This window comes from Triticum urartu, chromosome 3A (assembly GCF_056163025.1).
Source record: "Triticum urartu cultivar PI428250 chromosome 3A, HENAU_Tu73, whole genome shotgun sequence".
Classification (NCBI taxonomy): Eukaryota; Viridiplantae; Streptophyta; class Magnoliopsida; order Poales; family Poaceae; genus Triticum; species Triticum urartu.
Genome location: NC_141875.1, coordinates 573,005,290 through 573,015,281, shown reverse-complemented (window position 1 = coordinate 573,015,281; position 9,992 = coordinate 573,005,290). Strand labels below are relative to the sequence as shown.

Genomic DNA, 9,992 nt, shown 5'->3' with positions numbered 1-9,992 from the left:
AAGAGACATCGCTGGATCACTCTCTCTTTCTCTCTCTCCAAAGCAGACTATGGTGTCTAGGTTAGACCATCTCCACCAATTACTGTGAGTTAATTCACCGGAGCAGACTATGGCGTCCCCAACAATTACTGTGAGTTAACTCATCGTAAAAGTGGTTTAAGGGATGCCCATATAACCTAAGGGGAAGTTCACAGGTGAGGTCTTTTCTTAGTTTCCAAAAAAAAATCTCTAAAAGTGATTTTTTGCGGTAACGCAACACCGGCACCGGGTTTCATCAGCGGCCTAGAGAGCAGAAGATGGTGGTCGACGGCAGCGGCCAGCGGTGGTCAGTGATGGCGGCACAGCAGCAGATGCTGCCCAGCGACGCAGTGCATATGGCGACGGCGCGCTGCTGTGGCATTTTATGGGAAGGGTCATCTCTAAAATATTTAGGAAGTTGGGCGGATTACACCAAATTCCTAAAAAAACCGCGTTTATTTTGGGATCACTTGTGCTTTTATTGTCCAACTTCCCCTAAACCAAAGATTTTACGGATATGAAAACCGTTGGCGATGCTCGTAGGCGAAGACATTGTATTACATTCACCTTCGTGCCAAACTCTGTTCACGTTCAGAGATATGTTTACGCTGATCATAATTGTCAAGGGTAGGGGCATTATTCGATTTTGCTGGTCCACGATCTGACAAGCGGGCCCACAGATTGATTTTCTTCGTCCTTGATATAGGTTGACGGGTGCGTCTTGTAGCATATGGTATATGCAGGTACGTACAAGAAAAATTATTAGGAAGGTTGACTGGTGTTGCTTTCTATACTAGAAATGTTCGGGATCTGCCTCCGGACTCCGGTCGTGTCAACACGTCGTCTCATGTATGTATAGTGTGATGCAAGGTTGATACAGGTAGTGCGAGTTGTTCCAGAACCTGCAATAAACATAGACCGCGGAAGCGTGTGCATTGATGTACTACGGTGACTCCCGGAAGAGACGTCGGACAGGGACGCCCTAGGATACACTGCGCGGAGCGGGTCAAGAGGAGACCAGGCAGATTATGATTTTTATCCTACAGGATTATGGTACGGCTCCAGAGCTAATGCCCGATGCGAAGTTGACTACCTAACAAGAAGAAGCTGCTCGATCGTCTGACAGTCAAAGAGGGTGACCTCTGCCCTTGGATTGCCATTTTTATCAGACGACAATGCCCTTTAATTATGAGATATGCAAGAATATGTCACCATTAGTGCTACATTTTTATTTTATTTTTGCATATGAGAGCTGGATCATTTTCATGCTATATTTCTTGTCATAACGTGTGCTCCCTCTGTAACATTTTATAAGATGTTTTTAGAGTTCATTTTATAAGGTGTTTTTAGAGTCCAGTGTCAAACTCTGTATACTTCCTCCGTTTTTATTTAGTCTGTGTATTAGCTTTGATCAAACTTAATCTTTGTAAATTTTGACAATGTTTATAAACAAAAATATTAACATATACAATAACAAATCAATACCATTAAATTTAATATTGAATCTACTTTCACATCATATAGATATGTTATGGTATATGTTTATATTATTTTTCTATATACTTGGTCAAACTTTATGAAGTTTGACTTCAGTCAAACCTAATATGCAGATCAAATAAACGGAGAGAGTATTAAATACAGAGAAAGTACTATTTATGATCTTTGGACTAAGATATTAGTAGTGTGACAAAAGCCAGTTTTCTATCTTCGTGTCTATGCTTCCAAAAAATTACAAAGTTATAAATCAAAATAAAATAAAATGCGTCGGTACAAGAAATGTGGGACCTAAGGCACCTGCCAAATCACGGCATGGGAGGAGCCCTATGGGCCCACATGGGTGCCCCATGCCCCCCACCCCTCCTCCTTGGGCCGCCTCGCTATGGTGGTAGAGATTCACAAAGGTGTAACGCCTCGGCCAAACCCACCGATTCCTGGGTGTTACATCTGGATTTAGACTGGTCCTACAGACCAACACTACTCTTTGCTGTGCATTTTGTCCCCACTAGTGCGCAACTGAGACATTACAAGAAATATGTCAACTAGTGACCTTCTGTCAGTGACCCTGTAAGAATTGGTCATAGATCTATGACCATTTTAGACCAATTGGTCAAAAGCTGTTCGGGGGGCTCCAAACCCTAAACTATAACGACCATTTTGGTCAGAAAGGTCGTAATTTCCTTACACGAAATGGTCATAAAGCAGATAGCACTGGTCTGCTGCCTTACTTCTAGCTGATCATGACTAATATAGATGGTCATAACCTTGTAAATTGTGGTGGGTTGCTATGACTAGGCGCGACCTCATCAGTTTTGCCTATGTGTCATGTCCATGTGGCGGTTTTTGCCCTAGGTTATGAAGCAACCTATATTTCTGCCATTCCCAAAATTCCCAAAACAATCTCATAAATTCTTTGGGTCATATCTTCATCAAATATGTAAAAATCCTTCCTTGCCTAGTTCAAAACTAATTCAACAATATTCATTTTCTTATTCTGTTCACAACAACACTTTATGAAGGAAGTGCTATTTATATATTCTTGATTGCCCTTGGATTTTTTGGGCACTCTTTCCTATCCAAATAATTACCGCATGACAAAATTCAGCTCCATTTGCCTAGCAAATCTTCCTCGGCAAATTTCCAAAGTTTTTGTCCACCTAGAAGCATTGTGAAGGAAGTACCTTTTTTATATATCGAAATGACATGAAATTTTTACAGTTCCTTCATATGCCCAAATTATCACCCTCCTCCAAATTTTAGCTCAGTCAAATCATTTATGTGAGCCCATGTTCAATTTATATTTTATGGCCAAATTGGCATGTTGCAAAGCAAGTGTTATCTAGACCCCTCCTATTACCCTCAAATTTTTTGGGCACTCTTCCATACCAAAATCATTGCCACATGATAATATTCAGCTCAATTTTCCTAGTAAATCTTTCTCAGGAAATTTCCAAAGTTTCTACCTCGAGAGAAGATTTGTGAAGTAAGTACTGGCTAGGCTTACCCAAATGATCTGAAAATTTACCAGCGCATGACCATACCTATGTAACTTACCTACACCAATTTTGAGCTCATTTCATTCATCCAATCTCTCTCACTAGTTTTCCTAAGTTTCTGTCCATAGAAGAGCATTGTGAAGGAAGTACTACTTTGGCATGTCCAAATGGTATCAATTTTCTAAAATGATTTCCTATGCCCAAATAACCATCCTCCACCAAATTTCAGCTCAATCCATTCATTATTTTGAACCCAGCTTCAACATTCATATTTTTGTCCAGCGTGGTACTTTGCAAAGCAAGTACCACCTAGGATCCTCCTTTTGAGCTAAAAATTTGTGAAGACATTCTCCTTAGTAGATGATCATCCTCAGCCAAAACTCACGCCCATTGGCCATGTGCATTTCGCGTACTGCTAATCAAACACTTGGCTGCTAATTCATCTTTGAGCATAGGTCAGTCTCCTCGTGAGATTCTTCTGTTGTAATTTTATTCCTAGCACCTACCTGGGGAGTGCCCAACCCACTAGACATGCCTAGGCCTCCCAGAACGCATGTCAACGCCAAGGTCATGCGGTGACCACACGGCGGGCATGCGAGTTTACGCACTTTGGAGGTGGGGCCCTGGGCCACATCCAAACCTCGACGTATCGCCACCAAACCATGTATTTATGATTAAATAGATACTTATGTAACTAGAAATGATTTTTGGAAAAAATAAAGAGCAAACAATAAGGTAGATGCAGTTCAAAATTGACCCGCTTCCTAATGAATCGGCAGAAATTTGTCTTTTTCACAAGTGGTGGATCAAAACTTTTGACACCAAACCATTTTGTCAATTATGCATTAAATATGGCCTAATATTTTATAAAAATGATTTGGTAAAATTTTCCAACAAATATATGGTAGTTCCTTCACAAAAAAACTCATTTTGGGCATTCAAAAAATGGAAAATGAATTTTTCGTGCAAAGAAAAATGAAAACTCCCTTAGGCAACATTGTTTGGAATTCTAAGATGCACCCTTGTGCACAATATGAGATCATTTGAACAAACTATGCCATGAATGTGGCCATAAGTTTGATCATTTGGCTTGAAAGCCCTGAATCTTCACGCATGATACCTCATTTCTGAGAACATTTTTTTTAAAATAATTGCCGTATTACAAGTTTGTTATTTTTTCTAGAAACTTGGTCACATATAATGACAGAATGCGAAGGTTTCCCAATTTTTTGATTTTTTTTGAATTTTTATGTCCGTTTCGAAATGCGATGAAAACGATGGGTTTGACCGTTCCTAGCTAGTGGTTGAATCTTGGAAAAATTTTGATGTTTCTCTGATTAAATAGATACTTATGTATCTAGAAATGATTTTTAAAAAAAATAAAGAGCAAACTATGAGGTAGCTGCAGTTCAAATTTGACCCGCTTCCTACTGAATCGGCGAGAATTTGTCTTTTTCACCAGAGGTGGATCGACACCTAACCATTTGGTCAATTGTGAATCAAATATGGCCTAGTATTTTAGAAAAATGATTTGGTCCAATTTTACAACAAATATATGGTAGGTCCTTCACAAAAAAGACTCAATTCGGGCACTCGGAAAATGGAAAATGAATTTTCCGTGCAAAGAAAATAAAAAGTCCCTTAGGAAACTTTGTTTGTAATTCCAAGATGCACCCTTGTGCATGATATTAGATCATTTGAACAAACTATGCCATGAATGTGGCCATAAGTTTGATCATTTGACTTGAAAGCCATGAATCTTCACGCATGATAGCTCATTTCTGATAACACTTTTTTAAAATAATTGCCGTATTACAAGTTTATTATTTTTTCTGGAAACTTGGTCACATATAATGACACAATGCGAATGTTTTCCATTTTTTGATTTTTTTGAATTTTTTATGCCCGTTTCAAAATGCGGTCAAAACGGCGGGCTTGACCGTTCCTAACTAGTGGTTGAATCTTGGAAAACTTTTGATGTTTATCTGATTAAAGAGATACTTATGTACCTATAAATGATTTTTGGAAAAAATAAATAGCAAACTATGAGGCAGCTACAGTTCAAATTTGACCCGCTTCCTACTGAATCGGCGGAAATTTGTCTTTTTCACCACAATTGTGAATCAAATATGGCCTAGTATTTTAGAAAAATGATTTGGTCCAATTTTGCAACAAATATATGGCAGGTCGTTCACAAAAAAACTCATTTCGGGCACTCGTAAAATGGAAAATGAATTTTCTGTGCAAAGAAAGTGTAAACTTCCTTAGGAAACATTGTTTGGAATTACAAGATGCACCTTTGTGCACAATGCAAAATCATTTGAACAAATTTTCATTCAAATTTTCCCCCGCTTCCTACTGAATGGGGTGAAATTTGTTTTTTTATAAGAGGTGGATCAAAAGCTTTTGACATGTAACTATTTGGTCAATTTTACATAAAATCTGGTCTAATATTTTTGAAAAATGGAGTTGTGCTATTTTGGAACAAATATTTGGTAGATTCTTCACAAAAAAACTTTTTATGCACTTGAAAAATGGAAAATCATCTTTTTGTGCAAAGAAAATGAAAGCCGTCGAACTATGGCATCGTTTGCCATTCTAAGATGCACACTTATGAAAAAAACGAGATCATTTTGACAAACTATGTCATTGTTATGTTTAAAAAAATTCAAAGTTTTGGGTTCAAAATTTTGAAATTCAAGTGCGAGATAGCCGGCCAATGAGACGCGAGGAACCGCTTTCACGCGGATCACCAAATTGGACGCAATCTGAGCCATCCATCACACATCCATCCAACGGTGGAGCTTCTCCAGAGAATCAAAAACCCTAACCCACCCACCCACCCTCCCCCCGACCCCCGCCCGCCGCCACCCCCACTCACCCACTCCCCCCTCCCCTCGGTCCCCCAGATCCATCCTCTCCTCTCCCGCAACCCCAAACCCGGCCCCGCCGCCGATCTCCACTCCCCCAAACCCAGCCCCAGCCCCGCCGGCGACCTCCGCCTTCCACTCCACCCTCTCCTTCTCTCCACGTCAAAACCCTAGATCGACGCCATGGCAACCCCCCTTCCACCCCCACCGCGGACCCACCCTCTCCCTCTACCTCTCCCCTCGATCCCTAGATCCATCCTAGCGCTCGGTCGCCCCGCTCTGCGCTCCATGGCCGGCACCGCATCCTCTCATGCTTGCTCCGCTCCGCTCCTTCCTCCCATCAGTTTGGATCCGGTGCGCGCGTCCCCAACCCCTGATGGCTCTCACGCCGCACCCGCCACTCCAGCTCCGCACGCCCCCCTCCCCCCCGCGGTCGCCGCGGCCCACCAGCGCTGTGTGCTCCTCTCGCCGCACCGCACTCGTTCCTGCCGTTGCTGCACCGGCGCCGACGTGGGTAAGGTGTGGGCGAGGTGGGCGTACCCGTATGACGAGATGGAGCCGAGGTGGCAGGCGCGCTGGGAGGAGCACCGCACGTTCCGCACCTCGGACGCCTCCAGGCCCAAGGGCTACATCCTCGGCATGTTCCCTTACCCAAGGTACGCATCCAAGCACCTCTCCTCTCCGGCTCCCCGTATGGAATTCTTCATCGAATTACTCGAGTCGCCTATGAATACGTGGCTACCTGGCCACAGATTTGTGTTTGAGTTGTGTATATAAGAATAATGGATGGTTCTGCAGTTTTAGTTTCTTCACCAGTGTGTGTGCATTCACAATTTTGTGCTCGAGTCATAGTTTCCTTTTCCTCTCCTCCTTTTCAGGTTCGGTTCAAATAGGTGCTTGACTGTGATTTGTGAATGGGGGTGATTGGCGCAAACTAGCGAGTGAGCGATCGATCTTTTGGATTAGCTGCTTGCACAGAGCACGGTCAGCGTCAGTTGGGGTCGAAATTGCTGTCATGACAATAGTTTCCGGATAGCTCCTTGGCTAGGTGTATCTATTGTATAACAACATGGCAATCCGATAATGTCATTCTATCATTCCACACTCCACAGGCTGACATATATCACTTCCAGTAATCTGATAATTATACTCTGGATGGGATAATGTGCTATAGTGCTACAGTTAGGCAATCTGTGAATTGATAGGGTTGTGATGTTGATGCCACACAAAATTAGTTGGGCATGCCCAGTGTGTCAGTTAATTTTTCAGAGGGACTATGGAACCACACATCTGAATTCTGAAACCATCACAACTTTGTATGATAATTCAGACCAAAACCAACCTTGGTTCCACTTGCTACCCAGTAACTCAAAGTTGCTCTGGGCTTTTAGTATCGTGGTGAGATTATATGTGCTGCATCGACGCGTTAAATGCATGGCAGCACATTTGAACGTTGTGTCCTATTGTGTTACATTAGTCATAGTTTCGTTACAGATATTTCAGTGCCACTGTTTCCACAATCGTCGCATCTTCTGAAATAGAGTGATTGGTTTGAATTCAAGTGCAGAATATAGGCAAATGAGTGCTAGCTGTACATATTAATTGCCTCCGTTCAGTGTCGATTTCTTCAGTGTACTACTGCTAGTGTCGATTGATGCATTGGTTTGAGTTTGATTTAGTCAGGCAGGTTTAGTAATTCATTTTTTAGATTAATTTGACATGGGTTTGTTGAACTATGTAATACTCCCTCTGTCTAAAAATATAAAATGTCTTTTGGTCTAAATATTATCCAGTACTATTGCCTACATGCTTCTAGCGACTGATGCTTTTAATTTTGCTCAGTTTTTATGCTTCAGATCGCTTCCTCCATGACACCCCGATCCGGGCGGCGACAGCAGCGATGGCATCGAAAATTGAGTGTGCCTAACTCTGCATCTATAACTGGCCTGTCTTCTTTGGACGGTCAGCTGCTTCCTCCCCACATTGAAATCTCGACCCCTTTCTTATTGATGGACTCGTTGACTGATTCGTATGTGCGTGGATGCAGGGTGTAGGTGCTCTACTACGCGCTACTCCGAACGGGTCACCTGGACAGATGTTTTGCTTGTTTTTGAGCTACTGCCACTTGTTTTTGTCGGTAATCTGAGCACTTGTTAGTTTAGTCAGGTAGGAGATTAGAGTGAAATGATCCTGTAGGAGGTCCTGGACGATGATGTGCAAACAATTATTTTCTCTAGCATTAGTATGTCAAATTTGTCTAAGTTAGTACATGAGGATTCTGCTAGCTGACATACTAATGTTGGTCAACGAGTGATGCTTCATAGCGGACAACTACTGGTTTTAATATGCAAACAACAACAGTGCCAGAGATGCTATGTAATAATTAATGTGTACTTTTTGAAAGTTCTTGCTTATATTAGTGTCTCTTATTTCTTTTCTAATTAATGTCTCTCATTTTTGTTCTAGTTAATGTGTAACTGAGAATGAACATACTTCTCTCTTTTTAGACTGCTAGATTGCACAAGTTGAACGATCTGCTCTAGTTTAAACAAGTTGGGATACATCAATATAATAGGACTTTGTTTGCACTTCACCTAGCTTGTAACCAATATCCTTATTGCTAATTTACCTCAAGTTTATCTAACATGGTTGAAATGAGCGCTGTAAAGTTTCATGTCTAAGCTCAATTTTTATCCTAAGTCCTGAAGTAATTATTTTGGTTACATCATAGTTTGCTGAGAATATTAACTTGAACATTGTATATATGCCCTGATGCATGTACACACACGGCATCAAATATTGAGCTGCAGCGAAACAACCTGGAGCTAGAGAACATCAAGGATAAGATCAAGGAAGTTCTTGGCTTGTTGGCAACATTGTGAGGTTCATGCATCATTAGGATTGCTTGAGTGATCTCAGTACTGTCATTGTGATGTTCCTAACCTCCCTCTTTTTGCTATCCAGATCATGACCAAGCATGACAAGAAGGGAGGCTCGTCAACCACCTACCAGCACACCTATCATGACCGATGATGAGACGCTGAAGGTGCGCTTCTTGTTTGTACATTCCTTGCTTGGTTGGTGTCATGGAGATATGCACGTGCCATGTGTTGTACGACCTCTTTGTTTTTGTTTCTTGTCATATGTACTTATCTGTTGGCTTGTCCCTGATGTAATACCCACATGGACTATCATATTGGTGGTTGGCTAATGAATTGCATTGAAAATATACTGTTCTTCATCGCCTAATGCTTTTGGTTGCCGATAACAGGACCTATAGTTAGTAAACCTGTAATTAGCAAGTTATGTTTATGGTCTATCATGCTGAAATACAAAAATGTTTTGTGTCACATGCTTCATAGACTTTGAACTATATACCTAGTTCGGCTGTAGAGAAAAATGCACCTGGTTGTTTAACACATTGAACTATTCAGCCTACCTACTCAAACTACCATCAGTATCCAACAAACGGCTATGGAAATAATTTTTGCCATCAATCCTTTGTTTTAAACAAGTATTAATATTTTGGCATGACAAAAAGTTGCAAATTCTGATGATGGTTTATGTTCCTTCTTTTAGGTTACGAGAGATGATGCTGGAGAGATGCCCTTCCTGTAGGTCTACACATAAGCGGAAGTTCCTGGGTATGCAAGATTTGATGGTTAAAATGGTTGATGTGATGTGAATGAGTGTATGGAAACTGGTTGTTGTGATGTGAATGAGTGTTGTAGTTTCACGTGTTCTGTTCTGTATAGCATATTGTAATAAACTTATTTTAGCTGTTATTTGAAGATTTTCATATGCTTTCTCTCTTCTGTCTTTTGATATAGTACATATATATTGCTTATTAATAAGCTGTGAAAAATCTGACATTTGGGACCCATCTGTAAACTGGAGCTGGGAAAAAAGCTGGAAATAAAAAATAAATTGACTGCAAAATGTTGTGCGCTAGAAAATAAAAAGGCCAAATTGTAGGCCAGGCCCATGTAGCTAACCAAAATTAACATAAAATACATATATTAAAAGGGCTTGCCTAAACAAATACATGGGCCGAATTACTGGGTCAGACCCATGTAGCTAATAAAAGCACATGAAAAAATACATTAAAAAG

General features: G+C 41.0%; 1 long non-coding RNA gene across 1 annotated transcript; it reads left to right on the top strand.

Annotated features, from left to right (window-relative positions):
* Positions 1–7,994: 7,994 nt before the first annotated feature.
* On the top strand, positions 7,995–9,591 carry LOC147980577 (uncharacterized). The gene is made up of 3 exons (XR_015599801.1): positions 7,995–8,764; positions 8,846–8,927; positions 9,461–9,591. It is a non-coding gene; the product is annotated as an uncharacterized LOC147980577 (long non-coding RNA).
* The last annotated feature ends 401 nt before the right edge of the window (positions 9,592–9,992 follow it).